Consider the following 15,521-nt stretch of genomic DNA (forward strand, 5'->3'; position numbering starts at 1 on the left):
TGTCTCCTAATATTTGCTTTATGTATTTAAGTGCTCCAATGTTGGGTGCATAGATATTTACAATGATTAAATCCTCTTACTGAATTGATCCCTTCATCATTGTGTAATGTCTTTCTTTGCCTTTTATTTCAAGGTTTGTTTTAAAGTCTTTTTTGTCTGATAGAAGAATTGCTAACCTTTTTTTTTTTTTCACTTCGATTTGCATGGGATATCGTTTTCCATCCTTTCACTTTCACTCTGTGTCTTTAAGTCTGAAGTCAGTCTCTTGTAGGCAGCATATAGATGGGTCTTGGTTTTTGTTTTGTTTTGTTTTGTTTTTAAGCCATTCTGCTATCCTATGTCTTATGATTGGAGCGTTCAGACCATTTATACTTAAAGTAATTATCAATAAGTGTGTACTTATTGCCATTTTGTTACTTGTTTTCTGGTTGTTTTGTAGTTCTGTTTCTTCTCTTGCTTTTTTCCCTTGTGACTGGTGTTATGCTTGGCTTTCCTTTTCTTTCCTCTTTTTTTTTTTTTTTTTTGGTGTGTGTGTGTGTGTTTATCTATTACAGGTTTTGTATTTGTGGTTACCATGAAGTTCATATATAACATCCTAAGTACATAGCAGTCTAAATTAAGTTGAAGGTCACTTAAGTTCAAACACATTCTAAGAGAACCTTTTAATTCTCTGCCTCCACATTTTATGTATATGACATGATATGCTACATATTTTTATTTATATGTTTCCTACTTATGGCTTTTTTTTTTTTTTCCACTTAAGTCCCTTTAACATTTCTTGTAAGGCTGATTTAGTGATGATGAACTCCTTTAACTTTTGTTTGTCTTGGAAATTCTTTATCTCTCCTTTATTCTGAATGATAATCTTGCTGGATAGAGTATTCTTGGTTGTAGATTTTTCTCCTTTCTGCACTTTGAATATATATCATGCCACTCTCTTCTGGCCTGCAAAGTTTCTGCTGAAAAATTAGTTGATAGCCTTATGGGGTTTCCCTTATACCTAACTATTTGCTTCTCTCCTAGTGCATTTAAAATTCTTTATCTTTAATTTTTGACATTTTAATTATCATGTGTTGTGGTATGGACTTCTTTGGGTTCATCTTGTTTGAAACTCTGTGTTTCCCTCCCCAAGATGGGGACATTTTCAGCTACTATTTCTTTAAATATGATTTCTGTTCCTTTTTCTCTTCTCTTTCTGGGACCCCTATAATGTGAAAGTTCACTTAATGTTTTCCAAGAGATCCCTTAACTTATTCCCAGTTTTTAAAAATTCTTTTTTCTTTTTGATGTTTAGCTTGGGTGCTTTCCATTACCCTGTGTTCCAGGTCACTGCATTCTTCTGTATCTGCTAATCTGTATATTCCCTCTAGTGTATTTTCATTTCATTAATTGTATTCTTCAACTCTAATTAGGGCTTTCTTATATTTTCTATCTCTCTGTTAAAATTCCCACTGAGTTCTTCTGCCTCTTCTCTTCAGTACAGTGAGCATCTTCATGGTCATTATTTTAAACTCTTTATCAGGCACATTGTGTATCTCCATTTCATGTAGTTCTTTTTTGGAGTTTTTGTCTTGTTCTTTCATTGGGAGCATATTCCCCTGTCTCCTCATTTTGCTTGACTTTCTGTATTTGTTTCTATGAATCAGGCAATATTGCTACTTCTCCTAAACGTGAAAGAATAATCTTATGTATGCTTATCCCCTGTGTATCCTGTGTGTGTCTGGTGACTTTGGCTGGCTGGCTGGAGCTGTGGCTGGTGTAGGCTGGGGGTCCTGGGCCACTCTGCGCTGGGGCTGCCCTGGTGGGATGGTCGGAGCTGAAATGGGCATAAGGCAGGGTGGTCCTGGGGCTTTCCATTCAGAGTGCTCTGGCAGGACAGCTGCAGCTGAAGTGGGTACCAACCAGGGGGTCCCAAGGTTCTCTGTGTAAAGGGTGTTCTGGCAGGACAGGTAAAGCTGAAGTGGGTGTGGGTTGGGTAGATTCTGGGCTCTCCACACAGAGGGTGCCTTGGCAGGACAGCTGAACTTGAAGTGGGTACAAGCCGGTATATCCTGGGGCTCTCTGCCTAGGGGATACCCTGGTGGGGCAGCTGGAGCTGACTGAGGCATAAGAAGCGGGGGGAATCTGTGTAGGGGGTACCCTGTTTTGCAGCTGGGGCTGAGGTGGGGTGGATCTTTGGATCTCCCCCTCTCCCACCTCTGTGCAGCTCTCTCCCTTCTGCTACCCTGCTGTGTAAACTCTAGCTACCAGGGGCTCCCCAGACTCCCAGCTTTGTCTCTTCAACTCAGAGACTGCCAGGCTCTGCCTGGGTCCCCCACTCTGCACTGTGCCCTGAAAAAGCTTGGGCAATAATAGGGCTCACCTTGTTTGTTTCCCATCTCTCAGGGATACCTGTTACGCATTGCTTGATATCTGAAAACTATAATTTCCTTTCTTCCTCCCAGTTTTTTTTTTTTTTTTTTTATTGTTGAAGCTGGGAGGATAAACCTAGTGTGTATCACTTTATCTGGGCCAGAAACAGAAGCTCAACTAGATTTTAAGTCCTCAAAATACTAACCATTCTCCTTTGAACTCAGTGGATATTGCCATTCTACTTCCTTCACTGAATTGTCCCAAACTTAGCCCAATACTCTAAACAACATACAGAAATTTGAGCTAAAGCTTATTTTAAAATTTTCATTGTTTTTATAGCTATAGGTACAATAGATCCTACTGGATTTCCTAAATATGCTATTAGATTAATTCAGTATTGATTGCTTGCCTGCTGTGCAACAGGCCCTATTCTCAGTACTAGGAATACAGCAGTGAATAAGTCATATGAGAATTCTTGCCCTTCTGGAACCTACATTCCAATAAAGATGGTTAGATTTGACCATGTAATAGCTAACATTTATTGGGTGATTGCTATGTGCCAGGAACTCTCTAGGTTCTTTATACATATAAATTTATTCTATCCTTAAAACAACACTTTGTGGTAGGTATTATTATGCCCATTTTATAAAGAAATAGAGAGGTCAGTTACATGCCTGGAGTGGCAAAGTTAAGAGGGGTTAGAGCTGGGAGCAAATTCTTGCTGTCTGTTTCAGAGGCAGCTAAGCACCTGCTGTACTACCTCTCTGTGTACGGTAAATCAGATGATTGCTGGGGTCAACTCCTCTCAGTTATGATTTTTGAGCTCAGGCCTCCATTAACATATAGCTTTACCAAATCAAGGTCCATTGCTTCAAATTATGCAGAACTCAGGCCAATCTCTAATTGTTCTCTATTTTCTTGCTAGTAAATATGATGTCATCTTGAGAAGATGTCTTGTCCCAAAGCCATTTAAAAGCTGCTCAGAATGTTCGGGATCTTCTTGCCTTTATTGTCTCTATGGGGAGTCCTAACTGGTGCCATCTTGTCCCTTTTTAGAAGGGCAACTCTCCACCCCCTTAAAGTATTAAGTGGGCTGAGTGAGCATTCCTTCTAAAACAAATGCCAGTTTCTGTGCAACAGATTATAAGCTAGGGCTTCTTGGTCCATTGTTTTACAAGAGGTGCAGGCAGGCTCCAGGCACAGCTCTTCCATGTGAGACCGCCATTGTCACACCTTGGGGTAAGTCAGGGCCAGAGTATTAAAAGTGGGGTCCTTGACATTTGGTTCTGGACAGGAATCAGTTATGTTAGGCTGAGCTGCTAACCACGATTGAAGAAAGATACCACTTGAATTATTCAACTGACAACTTTAAAGCTATGGGTCCTGTGCTGTATCTTACTTTGCTTGGTCCACCTGATTTTAGAGCACAAGTTTCTTGGGCGACAGATCCAACCAGTGTTCAGGTAAGGAGAATTCCAGAAAAGGGTACCTTCCATATTTTCTGCCATGTACATTACTATAACCGGTCCGTTCTTGTTGGTTTATACTGGCTGTTTAAAAATCCTAAATCTAAAAACACAAATAATTAAACACTATTTGATTATAAATTATATATAAATCCCATAGTTATAACCCAATTAAAATAAAAATACTAAAGATAGTAAAACGATTTTGGACACTGTTGTCAACATAATGTGATGTGTTGGTCTGATGATTTATTTTACGAAAGGTCAAAATAACTTTTGGGCTCAGAAAGTCACTCTAAATCTGTAACTTTTGTTTGAGAATTGTAATTTTAATGGCTGTATATGACTTAGCACAGCCTTTGGCCAATAACCACAAGTCTCTCCCTTCCCAAGTCTGGATATTTTAGCCCAGCCTTAAAGGAAATATCAATATTTGGCTGGGGAGTAAGGTTTGGTCTATTTGTTATTTGCACAGTGAGCATATTTTTAAAAATTTATATGTTTTAAATCAGGAGCATGAGAACTCTTGGGTTTATTTCTTACTGCCCTCTTTGGGCTATTCATTCTTTGTGCTTAGAGGAAAGAACTTGGAGAACTAGCTGCCCCAATGTGTGGTTCCTTGGTCTTCTGGGGCTGGGCACGTAGCAGGTGCTCCCAGGACATCCACAGGTTGTTTGGGGTGGGGGGTGGTTTGTGAGGGTGGGGGCAGGGGCCCACCCTGTCTAGACATTGCGCCAGCATCATTCCCAGTGTCCAGCTGGCTCCAGACACCTGGACCAGTCCAGATCTTTCCAGTTCTCTGTGACAGATGCTGCCTGATGGTGACATGTGGGGCCCATCGTTGCCCCTAAAACTTGGAGAGGCAGGAAACTAGGTCACAGGCGGTGCTTTGCAGCCTGCGGAGCCCTGAGGAGGTGCAAGGGGCATGTGCTCTGGGGTATCTCCGGGAATAGATGTAGGGTCAGACTCCCAGGCATCTTAGCCTCTTCCAGTCCTTGCCTGGAGTCTGTGGGTTGTAGGGACAAGAGCTCTGCATGCACATTAAACACCTTGGATTCTGTCCCTAACTCACCATTGGACAAATAGTTTCCTCCTCTATAAACAAGAGGGTTAAGCTAATGAATCATCTGTAAGGTCCTTTGAGGACACACATTCTATGTTCTGTGATTTCCCACTTCTCGGTGTTTTTTCTTTCTTTCCTGTCCCCACTCTGGGGGCCAAACGTTGGTGCCCTGTGTGATTGGACACAGAGTGAGGGGTGTGGATGAAGGGTGGGGAGGAGCTCCTCCCTCTCCTGGCTCTCACTCTCCCTCTTTTCCCATCCTCTCCCTTTCTCCAGGGTTGAAAGCATTGCAGAAACCTCACAACTTTCAACAGCCGTCAGCAATTTCTGAAGCCCGTTATGTGAATTAGTAAACTAGGCAAGGCTCTTCTCCCCTGACAGCTCTTAGTTAGATACCTGGTGGGGTGTCCAGGGAAGTTCCAGGCGCTGCAGGTAAATTTGGCTGGGACTGTGGTGACTCAGGACTCAGGGAGCTGGCTCCTGGGGAGGGAGTGGTGTGTGTGTGTGTGTGTGTGTGTGTGTGTGTGTGTGTCCCCGCATCTGAGCCAGTGACACAGCCTACCAGGACCTGGGCCTGAGGCCAACCACTGTTGGGGCCGAGGTAAACACCTTGAGACACTTTGTCAACAGAGCCTAAGCCCTGTCCGCGTGTGGACTGGGAGACAGAATCAGGCCTCACAATAGCCCAGGGAGGGCGGGCTCTTCTCCACCGAGAGTACTTCGTTTTGTCTCCAAAAGCTGAGCCTAATCCTTTTAGCCCTGGCCTCTCGATGCCTCCAGGGGAAGAAGGTAATGCTATCCTTGCCTCCCTAGGCTTAGTGAGGTTATGCAACTGGTTCCCGCTCCAGAGGAGGGCCGGGCCCACCTGTGTTCTCTCTCGGCAGGGAGGGAGGGAGGGGGGTGCCTGCTGGATCCTCCTGGGGAGCTTCCTGGCTGGCTGGACACCTTCCTTCAGGCCCCCTGCATGCCAGAGCCCCTCTCCACATCCGGCCCTGCCCTTCTTCCTTATTCTCTCACACATTCTCAGAGGACCTCATCGCCCCATGGCTCCCCGTATACCTTGCTTCCAGCCCAGGCCTCTCTGCTGGGCTCTAGACGTCTACACCACCTCCTCTCGGGTTTTTCAAGGTCAGTGTGGGGCAGAGGGGTTAAGGACAGGATTCAGGCTCTGAAAACTACGTCATGGCTCTGATGATAATTTTCAATCACTCCACCTCATTTCTCAGCTGGTGATGGGGATGGTAACAGCATCCTTCTCAAAGGGTCAGTGTGAGTTTGAATGAAATAATTCGTGGAGAGCTCCTTAGATCAGTGCCCAGCAGCTGGTATTTTCTCTTCTTTACCTCCCCTCCCCTCCAGCCTGACCCTGCCCAGGCTTCCCGGTGCTGCGGAATGGCTCTGTCTTCCTGGACCGCGCATCTGCCTCCCCTGCATCCGGTCGCCTCCAGGCCCCAGCAACTCCCCGCCTCTCCATTCTTGGTGCTACTGTGTTAGCGTAGGACCCTTTACTTCTCTCTTTCCTCGGGCTCAGGCTGCCAGCCGGGCTCCATACCTCCCATCTGACTTCTTCCAGTCCAACGCAACCACCAAATCCGATCGTTCCCAAGAGGCCTCCGGTCGCTGTCTGGCAGCTACGGGACCGAGCCCCCACCCGCCCCAGGTGCACATGGCCTGCCAACATCTGGCCTTGGCCTACCTTTCCGGCTGCATTTCAGCACAGGCTCCCACAGAGCGGCCATGCCAAACCCAACCCATGCTTCCACCCCCCACCCCATTTATGCGGTTCCTTCTTCCTGGAACACCTTCCCTACACCCTCCCTCATCTGCCAAATGCCTGCTGTTCCTTCAAGACCACGATAGTGACAAGTACATTGACCGAACCTACTAGCCGACATTGTTCTAAACGTGCTTGAGGTGTCTTAATTCAGTGAATCTTTTCAACAACCTTAGGAGGTAGGTACCATCTACAGAGTGAGGAAACTGAGGCACAGAAGTTGACTGAGCTCTAGAAGTAGGAACTGGCAGAGTCTGGGTGCAGACCGACGCAGCCAACTCTAGAAGGTATGCCTGACCAGCTCACAACGCTTCAGGACCCTCGCGGGCACCGCCTTCCATGGAAGCCTCCGGCCTCTCCAGGCCTCCTCTGGTGCTCCGTCTTCCGGGCTGATGACTGCTGTACCTCTGTCACGGCCTTGGTCCCGTTGCTTTCTCCTGTGAACCTCTGGACGGAAAAGACCCCATTCCATTCATTTCTGCATCCCTGCTCCCAGAGTGCTTGGCATTGGGCAGGCGCCCCCATGCATCTTTATTACATAAAAACAAAAGATCTGATGGGTGAAGGGTCATCCGTAGGGATGCCTTCTTGTTTCCACCAACCTTTTGCCCTCCCTTCCCAAGTCTTATCTGGGACTTGCCTCCTCCAAGAAGCCTCACCCACTCTTCCGCTCTTTGGTTTGAAGTATTCCTCTCTCTTGCCCAGGACCGTGTGTATGGTCAGCTCTTGATTAGGTCTGCTGACTGCAGGGGGGCCACAAGGAGCCAGCAGACTCGGGAAAGGCTCTGATTTCTCTTCGGTTGGGGAAGAGGAAGCTGGGTGGCTTTGGGTCACATCAGGCCCAGCTAAGAGGACAACAGAGTGAAGGAAGGTGTGGGGCTGAAGGCAGGAGACAGACCAGTAGTGGGTTCTATTAGGACGTCCCTCCACCACCACAGTCACCCCAACTCAGATGACTGGGTAACAGGGAATCCAAATGTAGAGCCAGGGGCCATCCTGCCCCTGTACGCCTAGAATCAAGGAATCTTACAGAATAAAGGAAATGTCTTTCTCGCAGTATTCATTCTGAAACCACAACAGAGTCGGGTCAGGCAGAGCATTTTGAGGCTGATTCAAAGTTGCCACAGGCCCCAGAAGCTTCCCTCAGCCTAGCAGCCTGTTCCAGGGGCGCTGACGGGTAGCAGCATGGCAGCAGGACCACTACTGAACGGGATCTTTCTATGTGCCAGGTACTGGGCTGGCCACCCCCACACAGTCCTGAGACTCTAGGGGCGGGGGGTCCTGCCCTTCGTGGAGAGGAAACTGCGTCAGGAACCAGGTTGCTCACCCCCAAGTTGTCCGTCTCTAAGGCCAGTCACTCGAGATTTGGACGCATCTCCTCCCTTCAGTCTGTCCCATCGAGTGGGACGCACCACCCAGCCTGTCCAGCTCCCGGAAGGAACTGAGGTCTGTGGGCTTTGGCGGCGTGGGCTCCTTCCTCCAGGAAGCCTCCCCTCTTTAAATGTGTGTTGTTTCCAGGTGCTTCCTGCAGCCTCTACCCCATGCTTCCTGAGGAAGCTGAAGCCCAGAGAGGGCTTGGAACATTCTCTCCGCCATCTAGAGAGAGCCATTTTGGTGTGGATGTGTCAAAATGGCCCCATCCAAATGTAAAATCACTGGTTATTTTTTTTAAGTCCCCAAGTGATATGTCCTGCAGCCCTCCCTTAGTCATAGCCCCCACCTCAGTCCCCATACCCCGTGCCTGACTTCCTTACCTCCCTCAGCCCCTGCCTGACCCTCAGATCTCAGATGATGGGGGGCGAGGGGGGAGGCAAGGAGAGAATAAAGCACTTGCACATACCTTGTAATTTGTCAAAAGTAACATGTTTAGTTGTGTGCATGTGGCTGTGTTGGTTTTAGGTGGTATTAAAATGTCCTCAGTGTGGGCCCTCTTCCAAAATGTTGAAGCTTGGGGATTTCCTGGGAGGTGCCCCCATAGAGGGTGGGGTTCCCTGGGCACAGCAGCCTCAGATCAGCTGGGCCACAGTTTGGCTGGGAAGTCCGAGTACCCTACCCCTGGGCACTGCTGGCTCCCTTCTTAAGGAGGGGAGGGGTGCTAAGAGTCCTGCAGGACACCGAGCTGGGCTTGGTGCACCCAGGGCAGGCCATCTCTGGGGCCCAGGTGGGGACCTCAGTGAGTTCAGCCAATCCTGTCTGTGGCCACAGGGCCTGGAGGGAAGACACTTAGCTGGGCGAGTGTGGGGTTTGGACCCAGGCTGACTGAGCTCCAGCTTTGGCACTCACCACCCAGGTGACCCTCGATCGGCCCCGTAACTGATCTGGGGCTCCTGCCCCCGTCCATAAAGGGCGACAAATGTGCCATAGCCATAAGTTTGCTGTGACGGTGGGATACCAGTGTGTCCTTAGAGCTGCTTGCCCTTCAGTGTCCTGATTCCTCCAGCCCGAAGCATCCACGCTCAGCCTCACCTCTGTCCCCACCGCGTTGGCCAGGGAACACAGCAGAGGAACAGCAGATGTGATTTCCAGGAAGACTTTCTGTAGAACAGTGGCTGCCTTGGGGTGGGGCTGGAAGGAGGGAGGGGACGTGAGGGGCACCAGGAGACTCAGGCGGGTGGGTAGGGGGAGCATTCACCGTTTTGTGATGACGCTGCGGTAGGTACATATCAGGACCAATCAGTCTGAGTACTTTCAATATACTTTAATTCTACCACAATCCATTTGGGGAGAAAATTAAAAAGATAGATTTCAAAGGGGCACAAAGGACAAAAATATGCTTTAATGCTACATTTACATTTCATTAAACCACAACAGAACAAGAAAGAAAGGAGGCTTTGTCTGCTGACTCTCACTAGATGGTCTCCCCAGATCATCACAGAGTGTCTGTGAGCTGGGTCAGAACGTTGTTCTGTCACTCCCAGTTTCCGCCGGGACCCCGGCACCAGGATGGTGCTGTTCCTCAGGCTGAGCCCAGAGCCTAGCGCCTGGTAGGCATGCAAAAAGATGGAGGAGTTATTGAATGATGTGGAAATGAAGATCCAGTTAAGTGGAGCCCCTGGACTTGCACCCGGCTCTGCTCTATCAAGCCTGCTTTGGACCCGCAGAACATTGCCAATAGTTCCTTCCTACTTGTCCCACCTCTGGTCTGCCCAGTACGCCACGCAGGACCCTTGGCGTTGGCCTCCCTACCACCCTGTCACCTGCACGTCCCCCCCCCCCCCCAAACACCTGCTTTTCCTGCACACATTTCCCTGGTAGCTTCATCTGCACACAGTGGAAGGGGGATGGCGCGTGGGTGTGTTTAACTCCCAGAGTTAACTCCCAGAGTATTTTCCATCCTGGAGGAATGTGGACGGTGGGTGCTGCCGTCTCCTCGTGGGCGTGATGAGGGATTGGACCTGGTGGTTTCTGACACCCTGTCCTCTGGCATCCTAGGGTGCTGTCACTGCTGGACACGGTTGTTTCTGTTTGGACTGATGTATTTACATGCTGATGTGGTGCACGATCCAAAAGGTACAATAGTGGTTCTGCCGCCTCGTGTCCGGCCAAAGAGGTGACCACCACTGTTGGTTCCCCCTATGTCCTTCCAGGGACAGTCCAGCGTATGTAAACCTAGAATGAAGCTCGAGGACTTGGGCCAGATTGGGTCGACCCTTGTTTGGTTGTTTCTGACACTGGTATGCTATTGTTTAGATGCCTTGTCATTTATGCAACCCCTCCCCCACGCCGTGATATTTAGGCTGAAAAATAATGCTGTAATGCATATCCTTGTATATGTATGTCTGAGCACATGTGCAAATATAACTGTAAAAATCCTGGCAGTAGAATTGCTGGCTCAAAAGTTACATGGCATTTCAATTTGTATATATATGACCAAACTGCCTTTCAATGTTATTTACAATTTATCCTTCCACCCACAATAGAGTGTCTGTCTCCCCACAAACCTGCACCAGTAATTATCAAAACATAAGTATATAGTAGATGAGTTTTCCCAAGTGGAACATACCTATACGACTACCTTCTAGGTCAGAAGTCGCTTATGAACGGCATCCCAGAGCCCCTCCCCATGTTTGTTGTCACTACTCACTGTTCTGCCCAAGGGTAATCAATATCTGACTCTTAATACCATAGGTTAGTTTTGCCTGTTCTAGACTTTTACATGGAATTATATAGTTCGTAATCTATTGCTTCTGGTTTCTCAGGCTCAGCGTTTATGAAACTCATCCATGTTCTTGGATGTGGCGGCCGCTCATCCATTTTCATTGAGGCTGCTTATTCCATTTTAAAAAATACAGGACGACCTATTTGTTCATTCTGCTAGTAACAGACATTTGGGTGATTTTTAGTCTGGGGCCGTTGAGAATAATACTGGTATGTATATTCTTATACCTGTCGTGTAGGACAACTGGACTAATTTCTTGAGTATTTCTATGAGTAGAACAGCTGGGTATAAGGGAGTGTGCTTAGGTTTGGCATTGTAAATCGAATTGAGAGCTCTAGCTGCTTTGCATCCTCTCTAGAACTTGATGTTGACAGAGGTTTTCAACTTTAGCCATTCTGTGGGGGTGGAAGTGGTTTCTCACTGTGGTTTTAATTTTCATTCTCCTGATGACTACTGCATTATATATTTTTTGGTCATAAAAGCTTTTGTGAAGTATCTCTTCAAGTCTTGTTATTTTTCTGTCATGTTTTAAATCGATTTGAGGAGTTCTTCATATATCCTGGACATGCGTTTTTTTGTCAGATGTAAATATCACAAATACTGTCTTCTGTGAATTACCTTTTCATGTTCAAAAAGTCTTGCCTACTTTGAGGTCATGAAGATGGTCTTCTATGTGATTTTCTAGAGGCTTTATATATCTTTTTTTCAAGACCTGAGCTGAGATCCAAAGTCGGAGGCTTAACCAACTGAGCCACTCAGGCAACCCAAGAGGCTTTGTATGTCTTTTATATTTGGATCTCTATTCCATCTGGAAATCTTAAGTTTGATGTAAAGTAGGAGTTAAGAATAATTTTCCCCCCTATGTATATCCTATTGACTGGTTATATTTATTGAAAAGACCATCCTTTCCTCACTGCCCTGCAGTATTACCTTTGTCATAGAATGAGTGTTCATGTATGAGTGGGTTGATTTCTGGACAGTCTTTTCTGTTTTATTGGTCTATTTTTACACAATATCACACTGTTAATTTTTGTGATTTTATTTTATTTTTTATTTGTTTAAAGATGTTATTTATTTGAGAGAGAGAGAGCACAAGCATGGGAAGGAGCAGAGGAAGAGAGAGAAGCAGACTCCCTGCTGAGCAGGGAGCCTGATGTGGGGCTCTATCCCAAGACCCTGGTATCATGACCTGAGCTGAATTCAGACCCTTAACCAACTGAGCCACCCAGGTGCCCCAATTTTTGTGATTTTAAAATAAGTTTTGGTATCCAATAGTATAAGTCTTCCAACTTGCTCTTCTTTAATATTGTTTTGGATACTTTTGGCTCAGCATTTCTACATAAAGTTCAGAATACATTTTTCAGACTACCAACACAAAAACTCTAGTATTCTGATAGGGATTGCATTTGATATATAACTAAATTTGAGGAGAACTGACGTCTTAGACATATTGACTTTTCCAGTCCATGAACATGGGATAGCCCTTCATTTATTTTGGTATTTAATTTTTCTCAATATTTTTCAAGGTTTTATATTTAGCACTCTTCTACATCTTTTAGATCTGTTCCTGGATATTATATTTTTATTGGTTGAATACATATTTAAAAATGTTATTTTCAATTGTTAATATATAAAAATACAGTTGATTTATATATCTTTAAATTTAGTAATCTGAAGATGCTTTTGCATTTTCTATATACACAATCATGTAGGCTATAAATAATGACAGTTTTTTTCCTTTCTAATCCTCATACTTTTTATTTATTTTTCTTGTTTTATTGCACTGGCTAGGTTCTCCTGCATTATGTTGAATAGAAGTAATGATAGTTGACATCTTTACCTTGTTTCTCTCAGGGGGAAAGCTTTTAGTGTTTAGTATTAATTTCATCAGTAGGTATGATGTTTGTTTAGGTTTTTAATAAATATCCTTTATCAGGTTGAGGGAATTATTTTCTATTCCAAGTGTACTTAGAGTTTTTTTTCCTAATAATGCATTTCAAATTTTATCAAATATCTTTTCTATATCAATTGAGTTTTTTCTTTATTCTGTTAATATGGTAAGTTACACTGATCAGTTGTTCAGTGTTAAATTAGCTTTGTTTTCCTTTAATAAATCCAGTTTGCTCACAGTGCATTTTCCTTTCCATGCGTTACTGGGTTTGATTGGGTAATATTTTGTTGAAGATATTGAAATTGACATTTGTGAAAGAGATTGGCCTCCTATAAGTTTTCTTTCTTATTAAATGCTTGTCAGGCTTTGGCATCAAGGATCTCATAAATGAGTTCAAAGTGTTCCCTCTTTTTCTACTTGCTAAATGTGTTTGAGAAAGAGTGTCCTCAAACATTTGGGAGAATTAATTTATTTGAAAGATTTTATTTATGTGAGAGAGAGCGAGATAGCGAGAGAGCACACTTGAGTGGGGTGAGGGGCAGAGGGAGAAGGAGAAACAGACTCCCCTGCTGTGCAGGGAGTCCAAGTGGGAGAATTTAATAATGAAGCAATTCTTCATTAAAAAGAATTTATTCTTCTTAATTTGTTCACTTATTCTTCATAAACTGAAGTTTTCTTAGTGGGAAAGTTTTATTTAAGGGTTCATTTTCTTTAATTAATATGGAATTATTCATATTTTCTATTCTTGTGTCAGTCTTAGTTTGGCTTTTCAAGAAGTTAGTCTTATTGCATCTAGTTTAATGGCATAAAATTGTTTCTAATATTTTATAATCTTTTATTATTGGATATTAGTAATTTGTATACTACCTCCTGATACATTTTGCTAGGTGTTTATCAATTTTATTCTTTTCAAAGAACTAACTTTAGCTTTGTTGATTTTTCTCTATTTTACATTTGTTTTCTATTTCATTGTTTTCCTCTCATATTATTTTCTTATCTCTGTTTTCTGTTAGGTTTACTTTGCTATTTGTTTTCTAACTTCTTGATATAAATACTTATATCGCTGGTTTTCATCCTTTATTTTTTTCTAGTATATCCGTTTGAGGCTATAAATTTCCCTTTAAGCATGCATTTAACTGAATCCCAGAAGTTTTGATACACTGTTTTCATTAACACTTAATGTATGTTCTAATTTCCAAAGTGATCTTTTGTGAACCATGAATAATTTAGAAGTACTGTATTATCCTTACATTCAAGACTTTGTAATTCTTAAACTTCCATTTCGTTACTGACTTCTAGTTTAATTTCCCTGTGGTCAGGGAATATGCCCTGCATCATTTTAAACCCTTGAAATGTATTAATATTTGCTTGGTACTAATACTGTGGCTTAGTACATGGCCAATTTTAGTAAATTCCCCATCTGCACTTAAAAGAATGTCTCTTTTGTAGTTACTGGGCACAAGGCTCTACATATGCCATTAGGTCTGTTTCTTAATTGTGTACTTCAATCTTTTATGCCGTTGTCTATTTTTTATTGAGCTATAATTCACATGCCATGATAGTCACCCTTTAAAGTATACAATTCAGTAGTTTTTAGTATGTTAACAAAATTGTGCAACCATCACCACTAATTTCAGGACATTTCCTCACCCCAAAAAGAAACCGTCCCCATTTCTCCCTTCCTCCATCCCTTGGCAACCACTAATTTATTTTCTGTATCTATGGCTTTAATTATTCAGGACATTTCATATAAGTGGAATCATATAATATGTGGCCTTTTGTGCCTGGCATCTTTTGCTCCATATAAGGTTTTCAAGGTTCACCTATGTTGTAGTATGTATCAGTATTTCATTACGTTATATGGCTGAATAACATTCCATTGGATAGTTATACTACATCTTATTCATGCTTTTATCATTTGCTGGACACTTAGGTTGTCTCTCCTTTTTGGCCATTATGAATATTGCTGCTATAAACATTTGTGTATAAGTTTTTGTGTGAACATAGGTTTTCAGTTCCCTTGGGGGTGTGTGTGTGTGTGTGTGTGTGTGTGTGTGTGTAGGAGCGGAATTTCAGGGTCATATGGTAATTCCAAGTTTAACTTTTTGAGGAAATGCTGGACAGCTATCCAAAAAGCTATATCATTGTACATTCCCACCAGGAATGGATGAGGGTTACAATTTCTCCACATCTTCACCAACACTCCTTATTGTCTATCTTTTAGCTGTTACCCATCCTAGTGGTGTGTAAAGTGGTATCTGATTATGGTTTTCATTTGCATTTCCCTAATGACTAAAGACACTGAGCATCTTTCTATATGATCTTTGGTCAGTTGTCTGTCTTCTTTGGAGAAATGTCTAAAATGTTTTGCCCATTTTAAATTGCATTATTTGCCTTTTAATTGTTGAGTTGTAAGTGTCCTTTATATATTCTGGATATTAGTCCTTATCAAATACAACTTTGTAAATATTTTCTCCCATTTATAAAGTCATCTTTCACTTCCTTGATTCTTGTTTATTATTTTCTGCTTGTTCTATCAGTCACTGAGAGAGGTATGTTAAAATCCCCTACTATGAGTATAGATTTTCTATTTTTCCTTGGAGTAGTATCTATTTCTAAGACTCATAAGGTACATAGACTTATCATATCTTTCTGTTGCATTGACACATTTTATTATTATGAGATGTCCCTGTGTTCTAGTAATGCTTCTTCCTTAAAGTCTACTTATCTGATATTAGTATGCTACACCAGCTTTTTTGTGTGTTTGTATATCTTTTTTTGTCCTTTTAAAGTTCTTCTGTCTGTAGTCTTATTTA

This window comes from Mirounga angustirostris, unplaced genomic scaffold (genome assembly GCF_029215605.1).
Source record: "Mirounga angustirostris isolate CCGP_5_RB_7025 unplaced genomic scaffold, mMirAng1.0.hap1 SCAF_10, whole genome shotgun sequence".
Lineage (NCBI taxonomy): Eukaryota > Metazoa > Chordata > Mammalia > Carnivora > Phocidae > Mirounga > Mirounga angustirostris.